Raw genomic sequence first — 20701 nt, forward strand, 5'->3', positions numbered from 1 at the left:
CTTTGCTGTACAGCAGAAATTAACACAACATTGTAAAGCAACTATACTTCAATAAAAAAAAATTTAAAGAAAAAAATAAATGAATAACCAACAGCAATTAAAAAAAAAACAGAATGAGAGAGAAGCATGGTTGAGCTCTTAACTGTTAGTAAACCACACACATCAGACTTCACTGTGGACTTCAGAGTATTATCACCTCTGATTACAGGCTTCGGTGGATGAACTATTGGTCGTAGCTCTACAAGTGCTCTTTATCCTTAAACTTCCAAGTATTCCCAAGTCCACCAAACAGAAGCAAAAGAGATGTGGTGGCTAGGAAGGCAACAAGAAGAACTATGTCAACTGAGAACAGTTGGTGAAGACTCTAAAATTGTATGTGAAATATTTAAGTATACAATTACATTTTTCTGAGAAGGTTTATAGCTTTTACCAGTTTCTTAAAGAGGTCTGTAAATAACTCTCCCAACACACATATAAACATGCATACTTTGGAGAGCCTGTAGGCCAATACTGGGAAGGCTACACAGCAACAGGCATTCTAATACACTGTAGGTAAAGATACAAATTAGTGCAATGTTTTTGGTCATCTGGCAATATCTAGTAAAACTGTAAATGTTCATTTCATTTGACCCAGCAGATTCCACTTGTAGGAATGTATCCAATAGAGACATTCACCGAAGTACACAACCGATATATTGACAGAATGTTCATTACAGCATTTTAGTAATTTCAAACAAGAAACAATACAAAATGTCCATCAGTAAGGGATTTACTATACAATGCACTTTATGCCTTCAATGGAACACAATAGTCTATAATAAGGAGGAGGGAGAATTACACTAACATAAAAAGATGACTAAAACTAAACAAAAAGAACAAGCTGCAAATACATGATTTCATCTTTCTTTTTAAAGAATATATATGTTAATGTGGCAGCAATACAGTTTTTAATCTATCCAAATCCTCACATTAAAACAGACTCAGTGACTAGATAGCAAAACCAACCCTATAAGCAACAATTTGTATCAAAACAAAGTGAAAAGATGCCTACAAATCCCCAAACAGAAGTGAAGCAGGTGAAGACAAATCACCAAATCTGCATAGTATCATATTCTGTATGGGAGGACATAGGAAGAAATGACGTGTCTGACAAACTTGAAAAAGGAAAACCCCAAAGTAGTCAATAGGTATTCATACACACACACACACACACACACACACACACACACACACACACACACACACACACACACACACACACACACACACACACACACACACAATAGGCCAGTGGGAGAAGAGCACTTGAACCTAGGAGGGATTTTTCCCAGTCTAATAGTAGGCAAGTACAAGAAAACTGGTGGTAAATTCTCAAGGGGCTAGAGCAATCGAGCCCCACTGAACTCTCAAATGTAATCAACCAGTGCTCCCTATTAGGACAGGGAGACACTGAGAAGACACTTCCAGAAGAGAAATCAAAAGCAGAACTGGAACAAGAGCAATACAGGAAAGAGAAGATCCAGATAAAAGTGCTGGAAGAAAACAGAGCCAGGAATCCTCATAGAGCAAGCTGCCATGTTGAAAACAACAGAAAAAGGAGCACTGCGAATTTTTTTTTTAAAAGATAATTAAAGCCATGCTTCTTTTCTAATTTTCTAAGAAATCTAATTTCTCATAAAAATAACCTGAAAAAAGTAATGAGCTCAAATCCTATACAATAACGTTATTATAAGAAAGAAAAACAGAATAAGGAGAGGAATAACATCCCTATGGATGATGAAAACAAGCCAGAAAAACATGCCATGAACAGATCAGAACTGCAACTTGCTATTTCAAAATGAGCTAAACACATGTTTTTGATGATACAAGATATTCAAGAATAAAAATAAGAGGTACCAGAACTCAATGAAAGTTAGAAATAAAAGAATAATGACAACAAAAAATGCCTTAAAATAAGTAGAAGGTGAAAGGAGAAAAATTTGAAAAACCAAAAATTAAGGAAAAAAAGTAAAATTTATCAGAAACTGACAAATAAAGACAGACAAAAAAGATCCAACATTAAAGAAGAAAACCCAAAAAAGGAAAAAGAATACCAAAAACTATAATTCAAGACAAATTTCCCCTAGAGCCTTCCCTGGTGGTGCAGCGGTTACGACTCCATGCTCCCAGTGCAGGAGACCTGGTTTGAGCCCTGGTCAGGGACCTAGATCCTACATGCTGCAACTAAGAGCCCGCAGGCTGCAACTAGAAGAAAAAAAAGACACCACATGCCACAACTAAAAAGATTCCATATACCACAACTAAAGATCCCACATGCCTCAACAAAGATCCTGCACGTGGCAACTAAGACCCAGCACAGCCAAATAAATAAATAAGTAAATAAATATTTTTTATAAAAATTCCCCTAAAATAAAAAAAACAGTTTTAAAAAACTATGTATTGGGACTTCCCTGGTGGTGTAGTGGTTAAGAATCCACCTGCCAATGCAGGGGACACGGGTTCAGGCCCTGGTCCAGGAAGATCCCACATGCCGCGAAGCAACTAAGCCCATGCACCACAACTACTGAGCCTGCGCTCTAGAGCCCTCGAGCCACAAATACTGAGCCCGTGTGCCACAACTACTGAAGCCTGCACACCTAGAGCCCATACTCCACAACAAGAGAAGCCACTGCAATGAGAATCCTGTGCACTGCAACAAAGAGTAGCCCCCACTCACCGAACTAGAGAAAGCCTGAACACAACAAAAAAGACCCAACGCAGCCAAAAAAAAAAAAAAAAGTTATTTATTGAAAGAACACACTGTGTACCTCAGAGAATATTGACCAGGAATGTCTAACAGCAAGATATATTTTACCAAAATTATTGGATTTTAGAGGGAAAAAAAAGATCATTTGGGCATCTAAGTCCAAATTAAGAAAATTAGTCTTATCAGTGTTTCTGACAGCAAAGCCTACTGCCAAAAGAAGATAAATTAACATATTTAAGATACTCAGAGAAAAAAAATGTGAACCAAGAAGTTTATATCTACCAAAGTGACTTTTGGGTATAAAGACCACAAACTTATCATCAACACCCAAGAAATCAGAGAATATTGTTTCAATGAACCCTGCCTGAAGAATCTACTAGAAAGCCCATTTCAGACAACCAAAATAACTATAAAGAGACACTGTCATTAAGACTGATGTTAAGTATCAAATATACATAATTATTCCTAGAAATAAGACTAAATGAGTGTTAAAATGAAGAAGTATATAATGGCTATATGCTCTGACAATACAGACACAGTACAGCTGTTTTACAAATGATGAGCAAACACACGCAAAAGAATGTTTTTAACTTTTTTCAGAAATCATATCAGGGTAGTAGTATTGCCATTCTGAAACTGTTATATGTATAATATGACACAGGACAAATGAGTAATTATTAGATATTCTAATTGTACACTCTCCTATAACCCAGAACCAGAATTCTTAGTGTGAAAGAAAAGAGATATAGATGTAATATCAAAGAGGCTAAATAAAAATCCTGTACTCCTGAATATGAGTATCTGCTTGAATACATGAAGTATATTATCATATATATTAGCTCTTCTCAACTGAAAGACCTGGAAACAATGACCGATGCAGTAGCAATGAGCTACCCTAATGGCCAGATTACAGTCTTAAAACATCATTTCCAAATAAAAGAAACCAGAGCTTCTTAGAGCAATGGTTGATTGCAGTCCTAAGCAGGAAATAAACAACATTAGCCTAGACTATCCTGTCACACCAGACGGCAAAAATGCTACCAATAACTACTATGGTAATATCAAAAGCACTTTGGTTCAAATGACCAAAGACAAGACGATTTCAGTTTCAGTAAAAACAGTAATTGCAATGGGTTGAAACTTACTAAACGTTCTTAAAGGAAAAACACTTAATCTCCTTCAGAGGAAGCCTGGGAAACAACTCATTACCTTGAAAACTGAGAAATCAGGAAAAAAATCAAGCATTTATCCTGTCTTTCCTTTATGAACTATACCACTGGATAACCAAATCGTGTATGAGGGGAAGTGCCTCTTTATAAAAGTTTTACAGCTAAAAGTAAAAAGGAAATTATAGGTTTGAATATCGCCATCTTGTAACCCCACAAAAGGAGAGGCACTCCCCAATACAAAAACTCAAACCTATTTATAGTATTGTGAAGAGGATGGAACCTGAGTCTGATTGAGCCTCTGGATCCAGCTGACAATTTGTAAGAAATATTGAGGTCTGAGGATCATGATGAACTGCATCATGAGTATGAAAGCAGCAAAATTCAATCCGGGAAACGGCCTCAGTTCTTCAACAGACAAATTGTAAAGATAAGGAATGGAAAAGGGAATAACCTGTGGATTCAAGGAAACTTAAAGGATATAACAATTTTTTTAATGGGAAACACTTTAGAGTCTGGGTGTACACCTGGGTAATATACTATTTTAAAATGCAAAGAAGCAACTACTGTAAAAGCCAGGATAACAGCTACATTTGGGGGGAAGGAGATGTTGCAGCTGGGATGGGACACAGGAGGGGCTTCTAAGGTGCTTGGTAAAGTTCTGTTTCTTAACTTGGGTAGGATTTCAAGAGTGTTCCCCTTGTAATTCATTAAGCTTTACATTTTTATTTAATTTTCTGTATCTAATTTTATAATACAAATTGTTTAAAAAGAATATATTAATATATGTTTTTTCTGGTGAAAAAAATGGACTTAGAAGGACTTCTACTTCCTATGATATACTATATCTTATGATTGTCTAATAGTGAGCATGAATTACTTTTAGTACTGGAAAATTAAATAAAGATTTATTTTAAAAAGAAAAAAGGAAGGGAGCTGGAAAGAAACAAACCAACCATTTGACATCTCTTACTATAGGTTGGCTTCATTTGGGCTCCCTTGAAATATACCATTATAACTGGGATCTATCTATAAATTACATACCAGCAACACACACACACACGTTCTAAATTGAGAAATAATGACTCAAGAGTACCACATAAAGGCCCTGAACCAAGATGGTGGAGTAGAAGGATGAGCTCTCACTCCCTCTTGCAAGACACCAGAATCACAACTAGCTGCTGAGCAATCATCGACAGGAAGACACTGGAACTCACCAAAAAAGATACCCCACATCGAAAGACAAAGGAGAAGCCACAATGAGACGGTAGGAGGGGCGCAATCACAGTAAAATCAAATCCCATAACTGCTGGGTGGGTGACTCACAGACTGGAGAACACTTATACCACAGAAGTCCACCCACTGGAGTGAAGGTTCTGAGCCCCACATCAGGCGCCCAACCTGGAGGTCCAGCAATGGGAGGAGGAATTCCTAGAGGATCAGACTTTGAAGGCTAGTGAGTTTTGATTGCAGGACTTTGACAGGACTGGGGGAAACAGAGACTCCACTCCTGGAGGGGACACACAAAGTAGTGTGCGCATCGGGACCCAGGGGAAGGAGCAGTGACCCCAGGGGAGTCTGAACCAGACATACCTGCTAGTGTTGGAGGATCTCCTGCAGAGGCAGGGGTGGCTGTGGCTCACCGTGGGGACAAGGACACTGGCAGCAGAAGTTCTGGGAAGTACTCCTTGGCATGAGCCCTCCCAGAGTCTGTCATTAGCCCCACCAAAGAGCCCAGGTAGGCTCCAGTGTTGGGTTGCCTCCGGCCAAACAACCAACAGGGAGGGAACCCAGCCCCACCCATCAGCAGTCAAGTGCATTAAAGTTTTACTGAGCTCTGCCCACCAGAGCAACAGCCAGCTCTACCCACCACCAGTCCCTCCCATCAGGAAACTCACACAGGTCTCTTAGATAGCCTCATCCACCAGAGGGCAGACAGCAGAAGCAAGAAGAACTACAATCCTGTTCCTGTGGAACAAAAACCACATTCACAGAAAAATAGACAAGATGAAAAGGCAGAGGGCTATATAGCAGCTGAAGGAACAAGATAAAACCCCAGAAAAACAACTAAATGAAGTGGAGATAGGCAACCTTCCAGAAAAAGAATTCAGAATAATGACAGTGATGATGATCCAGGACCTCGGAAAAACAATGGAGGCAAAGATCGAGAAGATGCAAGAAATGTTTAACAAACACCTAGAAGAATTAAAGAACAAACAAACATAGATGAACAATACAATAACTGAAATGAAAACTACACTAGAAGGAATCAACAGCAGAAAACCTAGGGCAGAAGAATGGATAAGTGACACGGAAGACAGAATGGTGGAATTCACTGCTGTGTAACAGAAGAAAGAAAAAAGAATCAAAAGAAATGAAGACAGCCTAGGAGACCTCTGGGACAACAGTAAACGCAACAACATTCACATTATAGGGGTCCCAGAAGGAGAAGAGAGAGAAAGGACCAGAGAAAATAACTGAAGAGATTATAATCGAAAACTTTCCTAACATGTGAAAGGAAATAGTCACCCAAGTCCAGGAAGCACAGAGAGTCCCATACAGGATAAACCCAACGAGAAACACGTCGAGACACATAGTAATCAAATTGGCAAAAACTAAAGACAAAGAAAAATTATTGAAAGCAACAAGGGAAAAATGACAAATAAATAAAAGGGAACTCCCATAAGGTTAACAGCTGATTTCTCAGCAGAAACTCTACAAGCCAGAAGGGAGTGGCATGATATACGTAAAGTGATGAGAGGGAAGAACCTACAACCAAGATTACTCTACCTGGAAAGGATCTCATTCACATTCCATGGAGAAATCAAAAGCTTTACAGACAAGCAAAAGCTAAGAGAATTCAGCACCAACAAACCAGCTCTACAACAAATTCCAAAGGAACTTCTCTAAGTGGGAAGCACAAGAGAAGAAAAGGACCTACAAAAACAAACCCAAAACAATTAAGAAAATGGTCATAGGAACATACATATCGATAATTACCTTAAACATGAATGGATTAAATGTTCCAACCAAAAGACACAGGCTTGCTGAATGGATACAAAAACAAGACCCATATATATGTGTCTACAAGAGACCCACTTCAGACCTAGGGACACATACAGACTGAAAGTGAGGGGATGGAAAAAGATATTCCATGCAAATGGAAATCAAAAGAAAGCTGGAGTAGCAATACTCATATCAGATAAAATAGACTTTAAAATAAAGAATGTTACAAGAGACAAGGAAGGACGCTACATAATGATCAAGGGATCAACCCAGGAAGAAGATATAACAATTATAATTATATATGCACCTAACATAGGAGCACCTCAATACATAAGGCAACTGCTAACAGCTGTAAAATGGGAAATCGACAGCAACACAATAATAGTGGGGGACTTTTAACACCTCACTTACACCAATGGACAGATCATCCAAAATGAAAATAAATAAGGAAACAGAAGCTTTAAATGACACAATAGACCAGATAGATTTAATTGATATTTATAGGACATTCCATCCAAAAACAGCAGATTACACTTTTTTCTCAAGTGCTCATGGAACATTCTCCAGGATAGATCACCTCTTGAGTCACAAATCAAGCCTCAGTAAATTTAAGAAAACTGAAATCATATCAAGTATCTTTTCTGACTACAATGCTATGAGATTACAAATGAATTATAGGGGAAAAAAACGTAAAGAAAACCCAGAAACACATGGAGGCTAAACAATACGTTACTAAATAACCAAGAGATGACTAAAGAAATCAAAGAGGAAATCAAAAAATACCTAGAGACAAATTACAACAAAAACACGACGATCCAAAACCTATGGGATGCAGCAAAAGCAGTTCTAAGAGGGAAGTTTATAACTATACAAGCCTACCTCAAGAAACAAGAAAAATCTCAAATAAACAATCTAACCTTACACCTAAGGAACTAGAGAAAGAAGAACAAACAAAACCCAAAGTTAGCAGAAGGAAAGAAATCATAAAGACCAGAGCAGAAATAAATGAAATAGAAACAAAGAAAGCAATAGCAAAGATCAATAAAACTAAAATCTGGTTCCTTGAGAAGATAAACAAAATTGATAAACCATTAGCCAGACTCATCAAGAAAAAGAGGGAGAGGACTCAAATCAATAAAATTAGAAATGAAAAAGGAGAAGTTACAACAGACACCACAGAAATACAAAGCATCCTAAGAGACTACTACAAGCAACTCTATGCCAATAAAATGGACAACCTGGAAGAAATGGACAAACCCTTAGAAAGGTATAAGCTTCCAAGACTGAACCAGGAAGAAATAGAAAATATAAACAGACCAATCACAAGTAATGAAATTGAAACTGTGATTAAAAACCTTCCAAGAGAGGAGCTTCAAGATGGAGGAAGAGTAAGACAAGGAGATCACCTTCCTCCCCACAAATACATCTACATGTGGACAACCCCTACGGAACACCTACTGAATGCTGGCAGAAGACCTCAGACCTCCCAAAAGGCAAGAAGCTCCCCACGTACATGGGTAGGGCAAAAGAAAAAACCAGAGACAAAAGAATAGGGATGGGACCTGAACCAGTGGGAGGGAGCTGTGAAGGAGGAAAGGTTTCCACACACTAGGAAGGCCCTTCGTGGGTGGAAACTGTGGGTGGCGGAGGGGAGAAGATTCAGAGCCACGGAGGAGAGCACAACAAAAGGGGTGAGCAGGGCAAAGCGGAGAGATTCCTGCACAGAGGATTGGTGCCAACCAACACTCACCAGCCTGAGAGGCTTGTCTGCTCACCCACCGGAATGGGTTGGGGCTGGGAGCTGAGGCTCGGGCTTCGGAGGTCGGATCCCAGGGAGAGGACTGGGGTTGGCTGCGTGAACACAGAATGAAGGGGGCTAGTGCACCACAGCTAGCCGGGAGGGAGTCCGGGAGAAGGTCTGGAGCTGCCAAAGAGACAAGAGAGTTTTTCTTGCCTCTTTGTTTCCAGGTCCACGAGGAGAGGGGGTTAAGAGCGCCACTTAAGAGGCTCCAAAGACCGGTGCGAGCTGCGACTATCAATGCAGACCCCAGAGAAGGGTATGAGATGCTAAGGCTGCTGCTACAGCCACCAAGAAGCCTGTGTGCAAGCACAGGTCACTATCCACACCTCCCCTCCTGGGAGCCTGTGCAGCCTGCCACTGCCAGAGTCCTGTGATCCAGGGACAACTTCCCCAGGAGAACACACAGCACACCTCAGGCTGGTGCAACGTCACTCTGGCCTCTGCCACTACAGGCTCACCCCACATTCCTTACCCCACCCTCGTCCCTGGCCTGAGTGAGCCAGAGCCCCCAAATCAACTCCTCCTTTAACCCTGTCCTGTCTGAGTGAAGAACAGATGCCCTCAGGTGACCTACACGCAGAGGTGGGTCCAAATCCAAAGCTGAACCCCAGGAGCTATGCAAAGAGAAGAGAAAGGGAAATCTCTCCCAGAAGCCTCAGGAGCAGCGGATTAAATATTCCCAATCAACTTGATGTACCCTGCATCTGTGGAATACCTGAACAGACAATGAATCAACCCAAATTGAGGAGGTGGACTTTGGCAGCAACGATATACATATTTTTTTCCCTTTTTCTCTTTTTGTGAGTGTGTATGTGTATGCTTCTCTCTGTGATTTTGTCTGTATAGTTTTCCTTTTACCATTTGTCCTAAGGTTCTGTCTCTCCATTTTTTTGTTTTATTTCTTCTTAACTTAAATTTTTTCTTAATAATTATTTTTTATTTTAATTATTTTATTTTAATTTACTTTATTTTATTTTATCTTCTTCTTTTTTCTTTTTTTTCTCCCTCTTTTTCTGAGCCATGTGGAGGACAGGCTCTTGGTACTCCAGCCAAGCATCAGGGCTGTGCCTCTGTGGTGGGAGAGCCAAGTTCAAGACACTGGTCCACAAGAGACCCCCCAGCTCCATGTAATATCAAATGGCGAAAATCTCCCAGAGATCTCCATCTCAACACCAAGACCCAGCTCCACTCAACGACCAGCAAGCTAAAGTGCTGGACACCCTATGCCAAACAACTAGCAAGACAGGAACACAACCCCATCCTTTAGCAGAGAGACTGCCTAAAATCATAATAAGGCCACAGACAACCCAAAACACACCACCAGATGTGGACCTGCCCACCAGAAAGACAAGATCCAGCCTCATCCACCAGAACACAGGTACTAGTCCCCTCCACCAGGAAGCCTACACAACCCACTGAACCAACTTTAGCCACTGGGGACAGACACCAAAAACAACGGGAACTACAAACCTGCAGCCTGCGAAAATGAGACCCCAAACACAGTAAGTTAAGCAAAATGAGAAGACAGAGAAACACACAGCAGATGAAGGAGCAAAGCAAAAACCCACCAGACCAAACAAATGAAGAGAAAATAGGCAGTTTACCTGAAAAAGAATTCAGAATAATGATAGTAAAGATGATGCAAAATCTTGGAAATAGAATGGAGAAAATACAAGAAAAGTTTAACAAGGAACTAGAAGAACTAAAGAGTAAACAATCAGTGATGAACAACACAATAAATAAAATTAAAAATTCTGTAGAAGGGATCAATAACAGAATAACTGAGGCAGAAGAACAGATAAGTAACCTGGAAGACAGAAGAGTGGAAATAACTACTGCGGAGCAGAGTAAAGAAAAAAAATAAAAAGAATTCAGGACAGCCTCACAGACCTCTGCGACAACAATTAAACGCACCAACATTGGAATTAAAGGAGTCCCAGAAGAAAAAGAGAAAAAGAAAGGGACTGAGAAAATATTTGAAGAGATTATAGTTGAAAACTTCCCTAATATGGGAAAGGAAATAGTTAATCAAGTCCAGGAAGCACAGAGAGTCGCATACAAGATGAATCCAAGGAGACACACACCAAGACATATTAATCAAACTATCAAAAATTAAATACACAGAAAAAATATTAAAAGAAGCAAGGGAAAAACAACAAATAACACATAAGGGAATCCCCATAACGTTAAGAGCTGATCTTTCAGCAGAAACTCTGCAAGCCAGAAGGGAGTGGCAGGACATATTTAAAGTGATGAAGGAGAAAAACCTACAACCAAGATTACTCTACCCAGCAAGAAACTCATTCAGATTTGACGGAGAAATTAAAACCTTTACCGACAAGCAAAAGCTAAGAAAATTCAGCACCACCAAACCAGCTTTACAACAAATGCCAAAGGAACTTCTCTAGGCAGGAAACATAACAAAAGGAAAAGACCTACAAAAATAAAACCAAAAACAATTAAGAAAATGGTAATAGGAACATACATATCGATAATTACCTTAAAAGTAAATGGATTAAATGCTCCAAACAAAAGACAAAGACTGGCTGAATGGATACAAAACCAAGACCCGTATATATGCTGTCTACCACAGACCCACTTCAGACCTAGGGACACATACAGACTAAAAGTGAGGGGATGGGAAAAGATATTCCATGCAAATGGGAATCAAAAGAAAGCTGGAGTAGCAATTCTCATATGAGACAAAATAGACTTTAAAACAAAGACTATCACAAGACAAAAAGAAGGACACTACATAATGATCAAGGGATCAATCCAAGAAGAAGATATAACAATTGTAAATATTTATGCACACAACATAGGAGCACCTCAATACATAAGGCAAATACTAACAGCCATAAAAGGGGAAATCGACAGTAACACAATCATACTAGGGGTTTTAAAACCCCACTTTCACCAAAGGACAGATCATCCAAAATGAAAATAAATAAGGAAACACAAGCTTTAAATGATACATTAAACAAGGTGGACTTAATTGATATTTATAGGACATTCCATCCAAAATCAACAGAATACACATTCTTCTCAAGTGCTGATGGAACATTCTCCAACATAGATCATATCTTGGGTCACAATTCAAGCCTTGGTAAATTTAAGAAAATTGAAATTGTATCAAGTATCTTTTCTGACCACAATGCTATGAGACTAGATATCAATTACAGGAAAAAATCTGTAAGAAATACAAACACATGGAGGCTAAACAACACACTACTTAAGAACAAAGAGATCACTGAAGAGATCAAAGAGGAAATCGAAAAATACCTAGAAACAAATGACAATGAAAATAGGATGACCCAAAACCTATGGGATGCAGCGAAAGCAGTTCTAAGAGGGAAGTTTATAGCAATACAATCCTACCTTAAGAAACAAGAAACATCTCAAATAAACAACCTAACATTACACCTAAACCCATTAGAGAAAGAAACCCAAAGTTAGCGAAGGAAAGAAATAAAGATCGGATCAGAAATAAATGAAAAAGAAATGAAAAAAACGATAGCAAAGATCAATAAAACTAAAAGCTGATTCTTTGAGAAGATAAACAAAATGGATAAACCATTAGCTAGACTCATCAATAATAAAGGAGAAGACTCAAATAAACAGAATTAGAAATGAAAAAGGAGAAGTAACAACTGACACTGCAGAAATGCAAAGGATCATGAGAGATTACTACAAGCAACTCTATGCCAATAAAATGGACAACCTGGAAGAAATGGACAAATTCTTAGAAATGCACAACCTTCCCAGACTGAACCAGGAAGAAACAGAAAATATGAACAGACCAATCACAAGCACTGAAATTGCAACTGTGATTAAAAATCTTCCAACAAACAAAAGCCCAGGACCAGATGGCTTCACAAGTGAATTCAATCAAACATTTAGAGAAGAGCTAACACCTAACCTTCTCAAACTCTTCCAAAATATAGCAAAGGGAGGAACATTCCCAAACTCATTCTATGAGGCCACCATCACTCTGATACCAAAACCAGACAAACATGTCACAAAGAAAGAAAACTACAGGCCAATATCACTAATGAACATACATGCAAAAATCCTCAACAAAATACTAGCAAACAGCATCCAACAGGACATTAAAAGGATCATACACTATGATCAAGTGTGGTTTATCCCAGGAATGCAAGAATTCTTCAATATATGTAAATCAATCAACGTGATACACCATATTAACAAACTGAAGGAGGAAAACCATATGATCATCTCAATAGATGCAGAAAAAGCTTTCGACAAAATCAACACCCATTTATGATAAAAACCCTCCAGAAAGTAGGCATAGATGGAACTTTCCTCAACATAATAAAGGGCATATATGACAAACCCACAGCCAACAACATCCTCAATGGTGAAAAACTGAAACCATTTCCACTAAGATCAGGAACAAGACAAGGTTGCCACTCTCACGACCATTATTCAACACAGTTTCAGAAGTGTTAGCCACAGCAATCAGAGAAGAAAAAGAAATAAAAGGAATCCAAATTGGAAAAGAAGTAAAGCTGTCATTGCTTGCAGACGACATGATATTATACATAGAGAATCCTAAAGATGCTACCAGAAAACTACTAGAGCTAATCAATGAATATGGTAAAGTTGCAGGATACAAAATTAATGCACAGAACTCTCTTGCATTCCTATACACTAATGATGAAAAATCTGAAAGAGAAATTAAGGAAACACTCCCATTTACCACTGCAACAAAAAGAATAAAATATCTAGGAATAAACCTACCGAAGGAGACAAAAGACCTGTATGCAGAAAATTATAAGACACTGATGAAAGAAATTAAAGATGATACAAATAGATGAAGAAATATACCCTGTTCTTGGACTGGAAGAATCAACATTGTGAAAATGACTCTACTACCCAATGCAATCTACAGAGTCAAGGCAATCCCTATCAAACTACCACTAGCATTTTTCACAAAACTAGAACACAAAACTTCACAATTTGTATGGAAACACAGAAGACCCCGAATAGCCAAAGCAATCTTGAGAAAGAAAAACGGAGCTGGAGGAATCATGCTCCCTGGCTTCAGACTATACTACAAAGCTACAATAATCAAGAAAGTATGGTACTGGCACAGAAACAGAAATATAGATCAATGGAACAGGATAGAAAGCCCAGAGATAAACCCACACACACACATAGTCACCTTATCTTTGATAAAGGAGGCAAGAATATACAGTGGAGAAAAGACAGCATCTTCAATAAGTGGTGGTGGGGAAACTGGACAGCTACATGTAAAAGAATGCAATTAGAACACTCCCTAACACCATACACAAAAATAAACTCAAAATGGATTAAAGACATAAATGTAAGGCCAGACACCATCAAACTCTTAAGAGAAAAACATAGGCAGAACACTCTTTAACATAAATCACAGCAAGATCCTTTTTGACCCACCTCCTAAAGAAATGGAAATAAAAACAAATATAAACAAATGGGACCTAATGAAACTTAAAATCTTTGGCACAGCAAAGGAAACCATAAACAAGACGAATAGACAACCCACAGAATGGGAGAAATTATTTTCAAATGAAGCAACTGACAAAGGATTAATCTCCAAAATTTACAAGCAGCTCATGTAGCTCAATATCAAAAAAACAAACAACCCAATCCAGAAATGAGCAGAAACCTAAACAGACATTTCTCCAAAGAAAATATACAGATTGCCTACAGACACATGAAAGAATGCTCAACATCATTAATCATTAGAGAAATGTAAATCAAAATTCCAATGAGATATCATCTCACACTCGTCAGAATGGCCATCATCAAAAAATCTAAGAACAAGAAATGCAGAGAGGGTGTGGAGAAAAGGGAACCCTCTTGCACTGCTGGTGGGAATGTAAATTGATACAGCCACTATGGAGAACAGTATGGAGGTTCCTTAAAAAACTAAAAATAGAACTACCATACAACCCAGCAAACCCACTACTGGGCATATACCCTGAGAAAACTGTAATTCAAAAAGAGTCACGTACCACAGTGTTCATTGCAGCACTATTTACAATAGCCAGGATATGGAAGTAACCTAATTGTCCACTGACAGATGGATAAAGAAGATGTGGCACATATATACAATGGAATATTACTCAGCCATAAAAAGAAATGAAATTGAGTTATTTGTACTGAGGTGGATGGATGTAGTGTCTGTCATACAGAGTGAAGTACGTCAGAAAGAGAAAAACAAATACCGTATGCTAACACATATATATGGAATCTAAAAAAAAAAAAAACTGGTTCTGAAGAACCTAGGGGCAGGACAGGAATAAAGATGCAGATGTAGAGAATGGACTTGAGGACACAGGGAAGGGTAAGGGTAAGCTGGGACGAAGTGAGAGAGTAGCATGGACATATATACACTACCAAATGTAAAACAGATAGCTAGTGGGAAGCAGCCGCAGAGCACAGGGAGATCAGCTCGGTGCTTTGTGACCACCTAGAGGGGTGGGATAGGGAGGGTGGGAAGGAGGGAGATGCAAGAGGGAAGAGATATGGGGACATATGTATATGTATAACTGATTCACTTTGTTATAAAGCAGAAGCTAACACACCATTGTAAAGCAATTATACTCCAATAAAGATGTTAAACAAAAAAAATCTTCCAACAAACAGAAGTCCAGGACCAGATGGCTTCACAGGTGAATTCTATCAAACATTTAGAAAAGAGCTAACACCCATCCTTCTCAAACTCTTCCAAAAAATTGCAGAGGAAGGAACACTCCCAAACTCATTTTATGAGGCCACCATCACCCTGATACCAAAATCAGGCAAAGATACTACAAAGAAAGAAAATTACAGACCAATATCACTGATGAATATAGATGCAAAAATTCTCAATAAAATACTAGCAAACAGAATCCAACAACACATTAAAAGGATCATACACCATGATCAAGTGGGATTTATCGCAGGGATGCAAGGATTCTTCAATATACACAAATGAATCAGTGTGATACACCATATTAACAAATTGAAGAATAAAAACCATGTGAACATCTCAACAGATGCAGAAAAAGCTTTTGACAAAATTCAACACCCATTTATGATAAAAACTCTCCAGAAAGTGGGCATAGAGGGAACCTACCTCAACATAATAAAGGCCATATACAACAAACCCACAGCAAACATCATTTTCAATGGTGAAAATCTGAAAGCATTTCCTCTAAGATCAGGAACAAGACAAGGATGTCCACTCTCACCACTATTATTCAACTTAGTTTTGGAAGTCCTAGTCATGGCAATCAGAGAAGGAAAAGAAATAAAAGGAATACACATTGGGAAAGAAGAAGTAAAACTGTCACTGTTTGCAGATGACATGATACTATACATAGAGAATCCTAAAGATGCCACCAAAAAACTACTAGAGCTAATCAATGAATTTGGTAAAGTTGCAGGATATAAAATTAATGCACAGAACTCTCTTGCATTCCTATACACTAATGATGAAAAATCTGAAAGAGAAATTAAGGAAACACTCCCATTTACCACTGCAACAAAAAGAATAAAATACCAAGGAATAAAACTACCTAGGGAGACAAAAGACCTGTATGCAGAAAACTATAAGACACTGATGAAAGAAATTAAAGATGATAACAACAGATGGAGAGATATACCATGTTCTTGGATTAGAAGAATCAATATTGTGAAAATGACTATACTACCCAAAGCAATCTACAGATTCAATGCAATCCCTATCAAATTACCAATGGCATTTTTTATGGAACTAGAACAAATAATCTTAAAATTTGTATGGAGACACAAAAGACCCCGAATACCCAAAGCAGTCTTGAGGGAAAAAAACAGAGCTGGAGCAATCGAGTCCCTGACTTCAGACTATACTACAAAGGTACAGTAATCGAGACAATATGGTATTGGCACAAAAACAGAAACATATATCAATGGAACAAGATAGAAAGCCCAGGGATAAACCCACGCACCTATGGTCAACTAATCTATGACAAAGGAGGCAAGGATATACAATGGAGAAAAGACAGTCTCTTCAATAAGTGGTGCTGGGAAAACTTGACAGCTACATGCAAAAGAATGAAATTAGAACACTCCCTAACACCATACACAAAAATAACATAACAATGACATAAATAAAATGATATAAATCACAGCAAGATCTTTTTTGATCCACCTCCTAGAGTAATGGAAATAAAAACAAAAATAAACAAATGGGACCTAATGAAACTTCAAAGTTTTTGCACAGCAAAGGAAACCATAAACAAGAGGAAAAGACAACCCTCAGAATGGGAGAAAATACTTACAAACGAATCAATGGACAAAGGATTAATCTCCAAAATATATAAACAGCTCATGCAGCTCAATATTAAAAAAACAAACAACCCAATCTAAAAATGGGCAGAAGACCTAAATAGACATTTCTCCAAAGAACACATACAGATGGCCAAGAAGCACATGAAAAGCTGCTCAACATCACTAATAATTAGAGAAATGCAAATCAAAACTACAATGAGGTATCACCTCACACTAGTTAGAATGGCCATCATCAGAAAATCTACAAACAACAAATGCTGGAGAGGGTGTGGAGAAAAGGGAACCCTCTTGCACTGTTGGTGGGAATGTAAATTGATACAGCCACTATGGAGAACAGTATGGAGGCTCCGTAAAAAACTAAAAATAGAATTACCATATGATCCAGCAATCCCACTACTGAGCATATACCCAGAGAAAACCATAATTCAAAAAGACACATCCACCCCAATGTTCACTGCAGCACTATTTACAGTAGCCAGGTCACGGAAGCACCGTAAATCCCCATCGATAGACGAATGGATAAAGAAGTTGTGGTACATATATACAATGGAATATTACTCAGCCATAAAAAGGAACAAAATTGGGCCATTTGTTGAGACGTGGATGGATCTAGAGACTGTCATACAGAGTGAAGTAAGTCAGAAAGAGAAAAAAAAAATCGTACATTAATGCATATTGTGGAACCTAGAAAAATGCTACAATGAACCAGTTTGCAGGGCAGAAATTGAGACACAGATGTAGAGAACAAACGTATGGACCGCAAGGGGGGAAAGCGGTGGTGGGGGGTGTGTGTGTGATGAATTGGGCAATTGGCATTGACATGTATACACTGATGTGTATAAAATTGATGACTAATAATAACCTGCTGTATAAAAAAATTAAATTAAATTTAAAAATTAAAAAAATGTAAAAGAAATAGAGAAGACAAGAATGACTCTAATGTCTTGGCCGTACCAACTGAAAGAATGGTGTTGTTGCTCAGACAGAGAAATGGGAGGAATAACTCTTTGGGGAGGGAAAATTACGAGTCCAGTTTTACACCTGTTAAATTAGAGATGTTTATTAGGCATCCAAGCTGAGATGTTAAGTAGGCAACTGGTTAAAGAGTTCAGGAGGGAAAGCTGGGCAGGATTCTTAAATGTAGCGATAAGTAGCATTACATGTGGCATGTAAAGTCACAGGAGTAGATGAGATTACTTAGGGGGTGAAGGGGAAATAACCAAAAAAAAAAAAGAGTACCATATAGTCATAATCAACATGGACTACTCAGACACATTCTAACACATCCTGCTAAGTAGACATGAGCCCAACCGATCAAATGTAAACTGCATATTTGCAATAAAGTATTTTGCAGGTATTCTGCTAGGGTATGGCTTTACAAAGATGTGGTCCAGAAGGCTGAGAACACGGGCCTTGCTCAAACACAAACCAACAAGATGCTGGGTTCAACCTTAGAGCCTTTATTCCCAAATGGCCTTGAACAGAGCCCTCACCCAACCAGCCAATCTGCCCCTCAAGGCTTAAGCAGGGAAACCAAAGAATGGAAGAGAATGGGCACTTCAGGAAAATTGGTACCCACACAGGTAGTGGTGGGCAAGGTGGGAGTGGAGAGGATTAAAGAGCTTTTTTTAATGGGATTCGTGTCCCTTCAACCCCTCTTGCCTCCAGAGCTAAGCATCTCTGAGTTATGTTTAATGCTTGCTATGGACTGAATGTCTGTGTCCCCCACAAAATTCATATGTTGAAAACTAATCCGCAATATGATGATATTTGGAGGTGGGGCCTTTGGGAGGTGATTAGGTCATGAGGGTGGAGCGGCATGAATGGGGTTTGTGCCCTCATATAAGAGACCTCAGAGAGCTCCCTTGCCCCTTCCACCAAGTGAGGCCAGAGTGAGAAGACAGCCATCTATGAACTGGAAGTGAGCTCTCACCAGACACTGAGTCTATTGGTGCCCTGATCTTGGACTTCCCAACCTCCAGAACTGAGATATAAATGTTTATTGTTTATATACCACCCAAAACATGATATTTTGTTACAAAAATTCCAAACTAAGATGATGTTTTGGTTACCAAAGGGGAAACAGGGTGGAGGGATAAATTAGGAGTTTGCAATTAGCAGATACAAACTGCTATATATAAAATAGGTAAATAAAAAGGTCCTACTGTATAGCACAGGGAACCATATTCAATATCTTGTAATAAACTAAAATGAAAAAGAATATGAAGAAATATATATATATATGTGTAACTGAATCACTTTGCTGTACACCAGAAACACAACACTGTAAATTAACTATATCTCAATTTAAAAAAAAGGATGATGCTAAATTCCCATAATGACTGAAATGCACAAATCATCAACCAGAGTTTGATAGCATTATCCACAGAAACCGCTGAAAGAAGGGTGTGCAGACCAACCTAGACAGGATTCTGCCTTGAGGCAGATGGATGGAAGCACTACTTCCTAAAAATTTCCATCGCCTGGAACTTTATTTTTCCTCCACAGCACGAGCTATCTCAAAACAAGGACATCAGTCCAAACTGCTCTATGGAGTAAAAGCTACACTCCAAGGACTTTTCTGAGTTTGTGGCAGCCACTGAGGGGTAGGAAACGATAATGTGTGCTTAAGTTTATGTCCAGTTCTACTAACTCTACAAAATGGAAACTAGTTCCCTAAAAACCAAGTACTCCTAGATGCCCTAAGCAGTCCCCACCACTTCCCTGGCTCTGCAGACATCAATAACAGAGCTCGTCACAGGGAATAAAACACGATTATAAGATAATGCTACATAAACACTGGTGCATTTATGGGGAATAAATGTCAAGGTAAAGCAGGAATATTTATTTTCCATGAGGGAGATGGTGATCTCGTGTGTCAATGCCTATTATGCTGAACTGATTCCGGTTTTTACAGATCAGTAAAATATTTCACATCATTTTGCATGGCTATGGCAGTCATAGTGACAGAACCTACAATGACCTTCCACAAGGTCTAGCTTTCAGACATCTGGACTTCACAACCTCCTCTATTCTAAGGTTCCATTTTCCCAGGACAGACGTAGTGAGGCATGCAGAACTGGCAAGTTTTGATTCCCAATAGGACTTGCCACAAGCAGGCCCATCCATTCTCTTGGCATTCCAGAGGAGCTGGACCCCAGGTCTTTCCAAGGACCCTAATGTCCTGTTATTTAGTCCCTTCTGAAAGTTGCTTAAAAGTAACAAAAAGGAAGCAGCTAATTTACAGCCCTATTCTTGTAATCTTGGTCAGCCAGATTTTCAGACATCAGTTTATTTTGCTTTATAATAATATTAGACAAAACAACAGTACCAGAGTCAGCCCCAAGGCAGCAACTCACTCTCAGGGGTTCTGCTGACATTATAAACTGATCCTATTTCTCTCTTGTGTTTTATGTTATCAGCTAAACCTGTCAACTTAAATTATTGCCTTGTAACCAAATCAGAGTTACCTATTACTCCGGTATGTGTACATTTCTGAAGCTGTGTACCTATATCAAGTTTTGCAAGGGTAGAAAACAAGACCATAAATAAACAAATGGATAACAGAATATGTTACCATTACTTTAGCAACGGATGCTAAAAGTCAAATGCATCACATGGAAAGCCACTAAAATGGCTGAATATACAGACCTTGGAAACAGC

General features: G+C 38.7%; 1 protein-coding gene across 5 annotated transcripts in view; it reads right to left on the minus strand.

Moving 5' to 3' along the window:
- SIL1 (SIL1 nucleotide exchange factor) overlaps positions 1-20701 on the minus strand; it is a 297161-nt gene that overhangs the window by 104076 nt on the left and 172384 nt on the right. The window lies entirely within an intron of this gene.

Source organism: Lagenorhynchus albirostris, chromosome 3 (genome assembly GCF_949774975.1).
Source record: "Lagenorhynchus albirostris chromosome 3, mLagAlb1.1, whole genome shotgun sequence".
NCBI classification, from domain to species: Eukaryota; Metazoa; Chordata; class Mammalia; order Artiodactyla; family Delphinidae; genus Lagenorhynchus; species Lagenorhynchus albirostris.